Source organism: Lactuca serriola, chromosome 1 (assembly GCF_051521515.1).
Source record: "Lactuca serriola cultivar US96UC23 chromosome 1, Lser_US96UC23_V15, whole genome shotgun sequence".
Lineage (NCBI taxonomy): Eukaryota > Viridiplantae > Streptophyta > Magnoliopsida > Asterales > Asteraceae > Lactuca > Lactuca serriola.
In genome coordinates, this window is record NC_136408.1 from 43,509,340 (window position 1) to 43,524,349 (window position 15,010).

Below are 15,010 nucleotides of genomic sequence, written 5' to 3' on the forward strand. Positions count from 1 at the left end.
CGCGGGTGTTACAATTCTCTCCACCTTAGAATGATTTCGTCCCCGGAATCACACATCAACAAACAAATGTGGATAGCGACCCATCATGCCACTCTCCGTCTCCCAGGTGAGATTCAGCCCATTCGTGTGTTTCCATCGGACAAGCACTAACTCGACCATCTTGCGTCGCAACTTCTTAGTCTTTCGGTCAACGATTGCCTCTGGTTCTTCAATCAACCTTTTGTTCTCATCGATTCTCAACTCCGAAAGTGGAATCATGTCGGAAACTTCCCCCGTGAACTTCCTCAAATAACACACATGAAAAGTGTTATGAATTCCATTCAGTTCTTCTGGTAGTTCGAGCTTGTAAGCTTGGTTCCCAATCCTCTGAAGAACTTTAAACGGTCCAATAAACCTTGGACTCAACTTTCCCCTTTTACCAAATCTTATAAGTCCCTTCCACGGCGAGACTTTAAGCAAAACCGAATCTCCAATTTCAAAAGTATCACACCCCCAAACCAGACGGCGGAAACGTCCGGGGGTGGAGGATTTCATTTGTAGTATCACAACACATGCATCATAGTAATCAAAGTACAAACAACCATTGTATTTAAAAGTGTAATATTTACATGTGTTCAATCATTGTATATTGAAACCAAAACAGTTATACAAAGGAAGAAGATAAGACTCCTAATGGCTTCATCTTCTCAAAAAGCTCGGGGAGTACCTGTTATTATTTCCCTGATAATACAAGTAATTTGAAAAGAGAGTATCAACAATAAGTTGAGTGAGTACATAAGTCTTTATGTTTTGAATGGGTGTATTTGTATTTTGAATATGAAAACACTTCTAGAAAAATCCCATATTTTCTGTGGTATGTGAAAAGTAGTTTTATTCCTATAAAACCGTCTTATTTGTAAACCATTGTATTTGTAAAACTTGTATTTGAGAGTGTGCCTGGCTTCACCAGCTGTTATTGAAAACTATAGTATAGCATTGTACTTTGCATTTTGTAAACTGGTACTTTGAAGATATACGTACGTTTAGTTGTTTATACACTAACGTGTTGTTAATATCTTTTTAATGAGTTATTATAACCATACTAAGACATGAACGCCTGAAACAAACGCCTGATGAGCGCTTAAACTGTTGACAACAATTGCCACTCATTGGTATGTATGCCTGACTGTAGCTAGCAGCCTGAGTGCGGGGTTGTCAATCCCGATATAGATCTACACACAACTTGTTTCGATCCCCGGACTGGAGATTCTGGTTATAATTGATGGGTTTTATCCATAAGAACTTTCCTATGTGCGCATGCAAAACCCTAATGCTTGGATCTAGGCTTTCTAATAAACATGCTTTGAATCCAAGACTTCTAATTACTAATTAGGTTAAACAAGGACATTGAAACAGATCTAGAATCATACCTTTGAGTTCCTTGTTGATCTTGAGGTCTTGGAGCTTCTAGAGTCACAAATGTCACTCCTCTAATGGCTTACAAACACCAAAGCAAGGAGGATGATTTGGGAGAGAGAAGAGGGGAGGAATTTCGACCAGAGGTTCCTTACTTTTAGGTCAAGTGTCGAATTCCATCAGCCATGGGGTCTATTTATACTTGTAGACTCCTTAAGGATTACAGATAAGTCCCTATCAGATAATCTTCTCTTAAGGCTATCCAAATCCATTCCTAGATAACTCTAATGGACGATTTTAGCTATCCTAATCATCTTAGAATTCGTCCATAGTATATCCAAATGGATTTACAGTTTAAAGCTTAACTATCAAACAATTGACAGTTTATACCCCTTTATTTAATTAATCTCTTTAAGTCACCAAATTAATTCTAATTAATTCTATGACTTATATTAATCAAATAACAAATATATTATTCATTATATTATTCCCATAATATATTAATAATATTTATTCTCTCTTAATAAATCATCCTATCAAGTTGCTATGGTGAAGGCAACCCAAAAGGACCATGCACAACCGGATATAGTTACAGCCTTAGACACTATTCCAACAGTCTCCCACTTGGATAAGTCTAGTAACTATACAAGTACAATTTGGTTTGCAATCGTAGCTCTCAAAGACGCTGTCAACTCTGATCTAATCAATCTTGTCCTTTAGATAAGGGAACGTACAGTCCTCTGTTAGATATCATGCTGACAATCCTATGGAATGGTTAGTCAAGCATTTAGGTTTCTCGATCTCTGATTTATTTGACATAGAACTTAATCGAACACATCAATTCAGTTCTGACCGGGCCCGGCACATAAGTCAAATCAAATCATCGAGCGGCCGAGATATCGCTTTTACCTTCTTAGATAAAAGTTACAGATAAACTTCGACTTATATGCATTTACTTATTCATTTACCAACTATACACAACAATACGTTTTATAACACCAAGTTACTGATGCGTTTTCGTATTATCAATGTACAATCAATTAACAAATAATAAACCATATATCTAGGTTTTAAGACTATATGATATTATCGTCTTGCGATCACCTTTTATATCTTATTCCATAAGGTGATTCCAACAAGCGCGGGTTTATTCCAATGCTCAAAACTAGTTCATAAGCACTCATGAACGTTGCAGCAATCCTTTGCTATGTCTAACATCATTTAGACATTCTACACACCAATTCACGACAATCTTCTTTCATATCTACTTCCAACATATGAACGATTGTGGACCATTTGAATAATTCGATTATTCCTAATAACCTCAATTATTCTGGAAGTCAAAACATGCAAAGTGAAACAATAGCTAAACAATTAACATAAGATAGTAACATTACTCATAAATAAAACTCCTTTATTTAATCATCAAATGTCAATTACATTTATCTATTACACATTTCTAATACTATCTAATGTATGCTAATATCATCCTTCAGCCCAATACTCCTAGCATGCTGCAAGTGCTTAACCCTACTCAGTCCCTTCGTAAGCGGATCTGCTGGGTTATCTTCTGATGATATCCTCTTAACTACGAGTTGTCCTTCTTCTACACGATGTCTAATGAAGTGATACTTTCTGTCGATATGTCTTGATCTACCATGATCCCTCGGTTCCTTGGTTAAGGCAACCGCACCTTCGTTATCACAGAAAATCTCCATTGGCTCCTTTATGGCAGGTACGACTCCAAGATCACCGATGAAGTTCTTTAGCCATATTGCCTCCTTCGACGCTTCGCTCGCTGCAATGTACTCTGATTCGCACGTTGAATCAGCTACGGTTTCTTGCTTGGAACTTTTCCATGTCACTGCTCCTCCATTTAGGGTAAAGACCCAGCCCGACTGTGAACGGTAGTTGTCCCTGTCGGTTTGAAAACTGGCGTCACTATACCCTCGCACCTTCAAGTCATCACTTCCTCCGAGGACTAAGAACCATTCCTTCGTCCTCCGAAGGTACTTAAGGATATTCTTCACCGCTATCCAATGGGCTTTGCCAGGATTCCCTTGATATCTGCTAACCATGCTCAAAGCGAAGGCTACATCAGGGCGAGTACAAGTCATAGCGTACATGATTGAGCCAACTGCGGAAGCGTATGGTACTCGGCTCATTTCTGCTATCTCAGCTTCGGTACTCGGACTTTGAGTCTTACTCAACTTGGCATTACTTTGTATCGGTAGTTCTCCCTTCTTTGAGTTTTCCATACTAAAACGTTTTAGTACCTTCTCTAAGTAAGTATTCTGACTAAGTCCAATTAGTCTCTTACTTCTTTCTCTTATTATCCTTATTCCCAAAATGTAAGAAGCCTCTCCGAGGTCCTTCATAGCGAAACACTTCCCGAGCCAGGACTTTACCTCCTGCAGAGTCGGAATGTCGTTTCCTATGAGTAATATGTCATCGACATATAGAACGAGGAAGCTTACTATACTCCCACTGGCTTTGACATATACACAAGATTCGTCTTCGCTTCGTACAAATCCAAACTCTTTGACTTTCTCATCGAAACAAAGATTCCATCTGCGAGATGCTTGCTTAAGTCCATAAATGGACTTCTCAAGCTTACACACTCTATCCGGATGCTTCGGATCCACAAACCCCTCTGGCTGAGCCATGTAAACATCCTCAGCCAACTTTCCGTTAAGGAAAGCGGTCTTGACATCCATTTGCCAAATCTCATAATCATGAAATGCGGCAATTGCTAACATCACTCTAATAGATTTAATCTTCGCAACTGGTGAGAAGGTCTCATCATAGTCAACTCCGGGAGTTTGAGTAAAGCCCTTCGCGACCAATCGCGCTTTATATGTGTGTACGTTCCCATCCACGTCAGTCTTCTTCTTGAAGATCCATTTGCACCCAACGGTCTTACGTCCGGGCTCGTAATCAACCAAATTCCAAACTTGGTTATCATACATGGATTGGATCTCGCTATCCATTGCCTCTTTCCACTTTACAGACTCCGGGCCTGCCATGGCTTCCTTGTAGCTATTAGGTTCATCAAGATTTACTAGTGTACCATCACTAATATACGTGTCCCCTTCGGTAGTAATATGAAAGCCATAGAACTGGGGATGAACTCTAACTCTATCGGAACGTCTAAGAGGTAAGGATTCGTCAATTGGTTCAACCGGAGTTTCCTCCTCGGGTTGAGTGCCAGCGGTAGAGGTTCCTTCATCCATCGACTCTTGAATCTCTTCAAGTTCGATTTGCCTCCCACTGTCTCCTTGGCTTATGAGTTCTCGCTCTCGGAAAACTCCTCTCCTCGCAACGAAGACAACATTGTCCTTCGGTCTATAGAAGAGATATCCAAAGGATGTCTGCGGGTAGCCGATGAAAATACATCGCTCACTTCGAGGTTCAAGCTTGTCGTGAGTATCTCGTCTTACGAAAGCCTCGCAACCCCAAACCTTGATATGTGCCAAAGAGGGAGCTTTCCCTGTTCACATCTCGTGAGGTGTTTTGGCAACCTTCTTAGTAGGGACTCGGTTAAGGATATGGGCGGCAGTCTCTAAGGCATACCCCCAAAAAGAGATTGGTAGTGAAGCACGACTCATCATAGAGCGAACCATATCCAATAAGGTTCGATTACGCCTTTCTGCCACACCATTCAACTGCGGTGTCCTAGGAGGCGTCAATTGCGAAACTATTCCACACTCCTTGAGATAATCGTGGAATTCAAGACTTAGGTACTCTCCTCCTCGATCGGATCGAAGCATCTTGATTTTCCTGCCCAATTGATTCTCCACTTCATTCTTGAACTCTTTGAACTTTTCAAAGGTGTCTGACTTTTGCTTGATTAAGTAGATATACCCATATCTACTATAGTCATCGGTAAAAGTCACATAGAAGCGGTTCCCATCCTTTGTGGTTGATCTAAACGGTCCACATACATCGGTATGTATTAAGTCCAATAGACCATCGCCCCTTTCACAAGTACTCGTGAAGGGCGACTTAGTCATCTTTCCAAGCAAACAAGACTCGCATGTGTCATCTTCCCTAAGGTCGAATGACTCCAACACTCCATCCTTTTGGAGTTGGGCTATGCGTTTCTTGTTGACATGTCCAAGACGACAATGCCACAAGGATGCTTTATCCATACTAGTGGAAGAATCAATATTCAAAACATCATTTCCAAAGTCATCAACAATCATAACAGTTTCATATATTCCATTATATGGTATAGCTTCAAAGTAAAAGACACCATTTAGATAAGCCAAAATAGAACCATTCTCATTATTAAAAGAAAATCTAAATCCTTGTCTAAATAAACCATGAAATGAAATGATGTTTCTTGCCATTTCTGGCGAATAGCAACAATTGTTCAAATCTAAAACTAAACTATTCCTAAGCACTAAGGAATACACTCCAATCTTGGTTACAGGCGACGATCTTCTGTTCCCCATGATTAGATTGATCCTTCCTTGCTCCACATCCCTACTTCTTCTTAGTCCCTGCACATTAGAACAAATGTGATAACCACAACCGGTATCAAGAACCCAAGAAATAGCATGATTAGAATCGTTAGATTTGATTGTATATATACCTGCGAAAGATGGCTTGATCTTTCCTTCTTTGATTGCTTGCAGGTAATCCGGGCAGCTTCTCTTCCAATGTCCTATCTTGTGGCAGTGGTGGCACTCTGCCTCCTTCGGGTTAGAGCAGGGCTTGGCGGGATCAACTTTGGTCCCACTAGAAGAGGCACCATCTCGGGCTTTCACCTTGCGATAGTTCTTCGATGAAGCTTTCCTCTTCTTTCCCTTCCCTTGTCCAATAGCCAAGACAGGAGCAGCGGGCGGATTGGGAGTAGGTGCAACAGACTTGTCTTTGAAGTTGCTCTCAGCAACCCTCAAGAGACCTTGGAGCTTGCTTAGGGTGACCTCTTCTTTGTTCATGTGGTAGGTCATCCTAAATTGGTTGTACATCGGAGGTAAAGAGTGAAGCACCATGTCGATCGCCAAATCCTCACCGAAGTCAACATTTAACTTGCGAAGGCGGTCGACATACCTTTGCATCTTTTGCAAGTGCACGGTAAGAGATTCTCCATGACCCATCTTTGCGGAAATCATGTTAGTGAAAATTTCGTACCTCTCTTGTCTCGCGTTTTGGTGGTACCTCTCCAATAGGTCTTGGTGCATCTCGTATGGGTACATGTCCTCGTAGGACTTTTGGAATTCGGAGTTCATGGTGGCGATCATGATGCAATGTACCTTCGTTGCATCTCGCTCATGAGTTTCAAAGGCGGTGATTTCGGCTGGAGTAGCGATTTCGGTATTGATTTTGTCGAGCTTCTCATCAAGGACATACTCTTTGTCCTCATAGCGAGCAATGGTGCGAATGTATCTTATCCATTCGCTAAAGTTCGTTCCATCGAAGGTGACCTTTTGGCAAAGGCTCATCAACGTGAAAGAACTAGCAGTAGCGTTGTTTGCGTTTGACATCTATAATTAGAAAAGGACAAAGATAGATAAGAATCCCTAATTATCACCCAATAAGAAAATTAGGGCTAGGATCCAACAATAACATTTACATACTAGAAAAGGGATGCCGTAATCTAACATGCAAATAAATTGAAGGTAAGTGAATGACGATTCACTAATTCTCCATTACGAAACTTAAACTATTAGTCCTAAGTGTTTTTGAGAATTCCTAGGTTCGGATGAGATTCATTGAAACTATTCAATGGCATGTTTAAATCTCGATATGCCCCTCTTGTTTGTGACTGGGATGCCGAGGATCACAAAGCGGGTGTGAATTACCATGCAAATTCACATGGCGCCTTCATTGTAACAATCACCTATTCGATGTGCCAGTAAACCACACACGCTCCATCGAACTATGATAAACAACGAATCACCCTTTGCCACCTTCGCTTAGAACCAATTAGTGTGCCGGTAAACCACACACGCTCCACTAACATCTTAGCAAGGTGCAAAGTGTAATTTCATGGGATTGCATCAATTCACTTTTCCTAAAGTAACTAGGATTGGGAAATTTTAAAATATGTGTAGTTACTTTATATTTCTTATTATACTTTTAATGAGAGGATGAGGTTGCCCTATCCTACCCGTTCGGCTAACGACCCTCCACCAATCAAGCAAGCGGTGGGTGTGAGTGTACACCCATTAAGCGCCATTTTATAGGCCGCAACCTTATACCCACCTTATAGATCGGCTTCGTGAATGAGGCCTACTAACGGTAAGACTAGCATTTAGTTATACATATATATTATTCTAGTAATATCATATTAGTATAGGGTTGTATTTTAAAACTTTTAAAATCTTGGGTTTGAAATTTAAGTTGTCTAAATTAAAACTTTTAATCACAAAAGTAAACTTCAAAACATGAGGGTAGGTTTTAAACATTTAAAACATGGAGGATCAAATAACAAATAATTCCAATTAACAATTAATATCCTAATTATCTATATTTGATTTATTCAAGATTTTTTTTTTTTAAGATAATTACCAAAATAATCAAAATAATCAATTAATTATCATATAAGGAAATTAAATATTTAATTAGTTGATAATTACCTTTAACTAGATCAAGATAATAGTTATATTGTTCAGAAAAACGAATTAATATTGATCTAATTAGTTTATGGTAAGTTAAGATAAGATAAACACAAAGAAATCCCGAATCTGGCCATTCCTGACGCCTGGACTCGCCGAGTGCACAAAGGGACTCGCCGAGTCAGGCCTACTCGCCGAGTCCACTTTGAGACTCGCCGAGTCCATGACTCAGAAACCAAAAATTCGAATTTTGCAGGTTTGTTTCAGTTAATCAAGCAACAATTTACAGAAAACCAAGCTAGGCTCTGATACCACTGATGGGTTTTATCCATAAGAACTTTCCTATGTGCGCATGCAAAACCCTAATGCTTGGATCTAGGCTTTCTAATAAACATGCTTTGAATCCAAGACTTCTAATTACTAATTAGGTTAAACAAGGACATTGAAACAGATCTAGAATCATACCTTTGAGTTCCTTGTTGATCTTGAGGTCTTGGAGCTTCTAGAGTCACAAATGTCACTCCTCTAATGGCTTACAAACACCAAAGCAAGGAGGATGATTTGGGAGAGAGGAGAGGGGAGGAATTTCGACCAGAGGTTCCTTACTTTTAGGTCAAGTGTCGAATTCCATCAGCCATGGGGTCTATTTATACTTGTAGACTCCTTAAGGATTACAGATAAGTCCCTATCAGATAATCTTCTCTTAAGGCTATCCAAATCCATTCCTAGATAACTCTAATGGACGATTTTAGCTATCCTAATCCTCTTAGAATTCGTCCATAGTATATCCAAATGGATTTACAGTTTAAAGCTTAACTATCAAACAATTGACAGTTTATACCCCTTTATTTAATTAATCTCTTTAAGTCACCAAATTAATTCTAATTAATTCTATGACTTATATTAATCAAATAACAAATATATTATTCATTATATTATTCCCATAATATATTAATAATATTTATTCTCTCTTAATAAATCATCCTATCAAGTTGCTATGGTGAAGGCAACCCAAAAGGACCATGCACAACCGGATATAGTTACAGCCTTAGACACTATTCCAACAATAATGTCAGGGCTTTACCTTGGTTGTCTAGACTGAATCTAAACAACCTGAATTGAATGTCTCATAAAAAGCATATAAACGTTACATGTATATTAGTTATGAAAACCCAATCATTCTGAGATAAATGATTGACATTATGTTCTTGACTTAGTATCCCGAACATGTATTTGATAAGTGTAAACCCTTGATTTGTTTTGAGTTAAAACTCTTGTTGCATGTAAAACAATGTATTCATATGAATTATTGCTCTATGTATCATAAACTATACCTATTATAATTTATATGTACTTTATGAATTGGTAAATAACTATTTTTGCATGTAATCCTTTGCTCAACATGTTACAAAGGGTGATTAAACTGATGAAATAACTTTTAATTTTATATACATATACAATTTTATAAATAAGTAAAATTTGAACGACCTTCGGACAAATAACTGGTACTATAAGTCCACATCCAAACAAGGAAAAGGACCTAGCATGAATTATTAGTCCTAAGCCTTTTAAATCTTATTTATATTAAATTATATATACAAATATGTATATTTGGGAAAAATATAAGTTTATAAAAGAGTTCAAAATTTGAAGTATTTTCGATGCTTTAAAATCATTTTATCGTGATTTGAAATCATTTATTTATAACACAAAGTTGTTGTGTTATACTTGTATTTCCCCCCTTAAAACAGTAGAAATTATGAAAATACGGGGGTATGAACTCACTTGGTAGGTGGTAATTCGGACAGGGTTTCGTTTCACGAAAAGGAGTTTATTTGTCGAGAAACTGGCTCAAATTGGGCAGAGTTTTGACAGGAGAGAGGATGAATTCTCGAGAATTTCGGGGCTTCACGGCTTACTTCGGGCTCGAGTCTTGATACCGGGGATTTAAGGGTTGTATATAAGCTTAAGGGTGTGGAAAAAGTGAAAGAGAGTAAAATTTGGGGTGAAAAGTGTAAAAAATCCGGAAACCCTCGCATGCCTTATATAGGCCGAAGCCTCGGATCCGAAGCTTGTGCGAGGCTATGTGAGGCTGACATTCTGCGAAGGGAAGCAGCTTCGGTTCAGAGGTGGTAGGCTCGGATTGGTCTAGCCCTCGGTCCAATGCAAAGAAGCCACGTGCGAAGGGGTGTCCGAGGGTGGTGCGAGGCGTATGCGAGGAGCATCCCCGGTGTGTCTCCTTGCGAGGCTGTCCGAGTGGGATTGGACCGCAGCAGTGGCCGAATCAGGAGGTGACACGCGAGACTTCGGTCCACTCAGCAGCCGACACGTGGAGGCTCGCATGCGAGGGGTGAGGTGGCGCTACTGTTCATGCGAATTTTCCCGGGTATTTCTATTTTTCTTTATTTTTTTGCCAAAACTTGTAAAATTCATAACTTTTGCATACGAACTCCGTTTTTGACGTTCTTTATATGGACGCGTAGCTAAAATTATACTCTACGACTTTCGTTTTGACTTCGTCGGCTAATTTTGAATTTATTTTTAATATTATTATTTTAAACAGATCGGGATGTGAATCCGTTATAAATTCATAACTTCTTCATACGACGTCCGTTTTTGTCTGTCTTTTTACCGTTGTACTACTAATGACGAGACCTTCAATTCTCGTTTAGGTCATGTCGGCTAAAAACCACTCGATCTTTATTTCGAGTTTTTTTTTTTAGCTGTACACTGCTATATTGAAACTTCGAAAAATCATAACTTCCTCATACGAAGTCGGATTTTGGCGTTCTTTTTATGAAAGTTCTCGGTTTAACATAAACTATAACTTTCATTTAGATTGTTAAGGCTAGAAAGCCTTTTATCAAAAATTCAGTTTTTACACTGAACAATGTTTTGCCGGTTTTGTCGCGGATTTTCGATTGGTCATAACTTCTTCGTTATAACTCGGATTTTAGTGTTCCTTATATTTTTGGAAACCTTGTTACAATCTCTATCACTTGGTTCAACCCAATTGAGATTATTTAATAATTTATTTTTGAGGGTCAATTATGTAAATATACATAGTATGCCAAAATTTCTCTTTATTTAATTAAAAAGAAGAACAATTTGACCTACACTATTACATAAGTTTGAAATAACGGTTTGTTACAAAAAGTCATCGGTCTTCGCTTTTTTTCAGCATAGCTTTTTTGATGATCCTGAGCTGCTAACATTCTCTCCCTAATTATTTTCAACTTTTCAGCAGTTTGATGAACCATCTCCGGTCCCATAAACTGCTTTTCCCCAGCCTCAAGCCAACAAGACGGCGTACGACACTTCTGTCCATACAAAGCTTGATAAGGTGCCATCTTAATGCTCGAGTGAAAACTATTATTATAGGAAAATTCTACCAATGGTAAATGTTCATCCCAATTACCTAGGAATTCCAAGGTACATGCTCTTAGCATATCTTCAAGTGTTTGTATCGTTCTTTCACTTTGACCATCAGTCTGCGAATGGTAAGCTGTACTTAAACATAACTTGGTACCCAATTCCTCTTGTAGACTTTTCCAAAATCGCGAGGTGAAACGACTATCACGATCCGACACAATCGTTAACGGAACACCGTGAAGCCTCACAATTTCCTTCACATAAGAATTTGCAAGCTTCTCCATAGACCATTTCTCCTTGGCTGCTATGAAATGCGCACTCTTAGTGAATCGAATAACGACCACCCAAATCATGTCGTGACCATTCTTTGTTCTGGGCAGTTTAGTGACAAAATCCATAGCAATGTCTTCCCACTTACCCATAGGCATAGGCAATGGTTCTAAACTCCCGTACGGTTTCTGATGTTGTGTCTTTACTCTCGCACAAGTCACACACTCAGCCACATACTTTGCAACATCAAGCTTCATCGTCGGCCACCAGTAGTAGGCTTTCAGGTCCCTATACATTTTAGTGCTACCGGGATGAATCGAGTACATGGTTTTGTGAGCTTCTTCCATCAGAAGATCTATGACTCCTCCTGTCTTAGGTATCCAAATCCGATCTTGGAACACCTTCAGTCCATGACTGTTTACACCGAACACCAACGTTTTGCCCAAACGTTCCTCCTTTCGGTCATTCTTTTCAGAAGCTTCCTCTTAAGCTTTCTTTATACTTTCCACAATGGTCGAGACAACTTCAATTCTCAACGCTCTTGGCCTTTTCCTTTCAAGATTGACTTTCCGACTGAGAGCATCAGCAACAACATTAGCTTTACCGGGATGGTAAAGTATCTCACAGTCGTAGTCCTTGAGTAACTCCAGCCAGCGTCGTTGCCTCATATTCAATTCTTTCTGATTAAAGAGATATTGGAGACTCTTATGATCAGTAAAAAGTTTGCACTTCGTGCCATAGAGGTAATGCCTCCATATTTTCAAAGCGAAAACTACCGCTGCCAACTCCAAATCATGAGTCGGGTAATTCTTTTCATGTTCCTTCAGCTGTCGAGACGCATATGCTATCACCTTTTCTCTTTGGGTCAAAACACAACCCAATCCAACCCCAGACGCATCGCTATAAACAGCGAAGTCTTCAACTCCTTCGGGTAAAGAAAGTATCGATGCCTCGCATAGTTTCTTCTTTAGCTTCTCGAATGCTTCTTTATGCTTATCATTCCAAGCATAAGTAGCTCATTTGTGGGTCAAAGCTGTCAACGGAGTAGCGATCGAATAAAAGCCTTGGATAAACCTTCGGTAATATCCGGCTAATCCCAAAAAGCTTCGAATCTCTGAGGGACTTTTTGGTTGTTCCCATTTCATCACAGCTTCGATCTTCGCTGGATCAACCATTATCCCTTCTTGGTTGACCACGTGACCCAAGAATTGGACTTCACGAATCCAAAAATCACATTTGGAGAACTTTGCATACAACTTCTCCTGCTTTAAAACTTCTAACACTTCTTGCAAGTGTCTGTCATGCTCCTCCTGGCTTTTTGAGTAAATCAAAATGTCGTCAATGAACACTATCATGGATTTATCAAGGAACGTATTACAAACCCTATTAATCAAATCCATGAATGTTGTTGGAGCATTGGTTAGTCCAAATGACATAACCAAAAACTCGTAGTGTCCATATCGTGTTCTGAATGCAGTCTTCTCGATATCTTGCTCACTTACTTTTAGCTGATAATATCCTGACCTTAGATTGATCTTCGAGAAATAGTTCGAACCTTGCAATTGATCAAACAGGTCATCAATCCTTGGTAACGGATATCTATTCTTTATTGTTGCCTTGTTCAGCTCTCTGTAATCAATGCACATTCTCATACTTCCATCTTTCTTCTTCACGAATAACACCGGAGCTCCCCAGGGCGATGAACTAGGTCTAATGAAACATTTGTCCAATAACTCCTGAAGTTGCATCATCAGCTCCTTCATCTTCGTCGGTGCTAATCGATAAGGTGCTTTTGCTATTGGCGTTGTTCCTGGCAACAAGTCTATTCTAAACTCCACTTGTCTATCAGGCGGTAATCCAGGAAGATCTTCGGGAAATACTTTCGGATAAGCACACACAACAGGAATATTCTGCTCACCTTCTTTTTCTTCTTAGCATCAATCACGAATGCTAAGTATGATGTACACCCTTTGGTCAAACATTTTCTGGCTTTCATTAGGGAAATGATTCCAGAATTCACTCTGCGTTTGTCCCCATACACCATAAACGAATCTTTCCCAGGCGGGTTTACTTTAACTATCTTCTTCTTGCATAAAATTTTGGTATCATTGGCACTAATCCAATCCATTCCCAAAACGATGTCGAAACCGTTAAGTTCGATAGACAATAATTCCTCGTGGAACTTATTCTGTAACGCCCGCAAATCCGGGCTAGTCAAATTAGAGGCAATAGGGGTCGAAAACGACTTTTCGACAAAAGATTATTTAGAATAAATAATCTTAACCAAGATGTAGGATATGTCGCCAGGTTTCCGTACATATAAACAACGCCAAAATCCGAGTTATAACGAAGAAGTTATGACCCGTCGAAGTTTCGCGACGGAACCGGTATGACACCGGGAAGCGTAAATAGTGAATTTACGATAGATCGAGACTTAGCCTTATCAATCTAAACGAAGGTCGTAGAATATGTTAAACTAAGAACATCGATAAAAAGAACGCCCAAATCTGACTTCGTATGAAGAAGTTATGATTTTTCAAAGTTTCGGACTAGTAGTGTACAGCCCGAAATTCGAATATTAGATCGAGCGGTTTTTAGCCGACACGACCTAAACGAGAATCGAAGATCTCGTTAAAAGTAGCTTAACGAGAAAAAGATGGGCGAAAACGGATGTCGGATGAAGAAGTTATGAGGATTTAACGGACCAATCATGTCCCGGCCCGTTAATAATATAAAATTTAAAATCGAGCCAAAATTAGCCGACGGAGTCTAAACGAAAGTTGTATAGTACTTCCCGCCTTCGCGTGGATATAAAGAACGTCGAAAACGGAGCTCGTACGCGAAAGTTACGAATTTTTAAAGTTTATGATCGTATTTGCGAAGGCTGATGAGGATTGATGATGTGGCACGTCGTGGGCCGTCCGATGATGGTCTTAGATCTCGCTTCGGATCATGCCACGAAGCCTCGCCTTACGCCCTGCGTACGAGATCCGGAACGCCCCGCGTAAACCTCGGTCTGATCCATCCGACGAGTGGAAGACAGCTGGGTCCGAGCTGGAGTTCTTATCCGAGGAGTACGCCCAGCATAATGTCTGAAGCCTGACCCTATAAATTGATGTGCGAGGCTGCCATTTCTCTTCACCCCAAATCTCTTCTTTCTCTCACTACTTTCTCTCTCTAGCACCTCTAAACACCCCTAAGCCCTAGATAAAACCCCTAGCTCCCGAGGGAAGCCCCGAGGCTCCTGGAGTCCCGAGAAAAAGGAGTTTTTCGGTTTCGAAACGCTGCTCCAATTAAGTTCCGGTTTTCGATAAAATTCGCTGTAAGTGTGCTACGCTTACGCAATTTTTAATATAGCTTTCAAATAATTATAGGAATGTTATTAGGTCCTTAAAATAATTATTTGG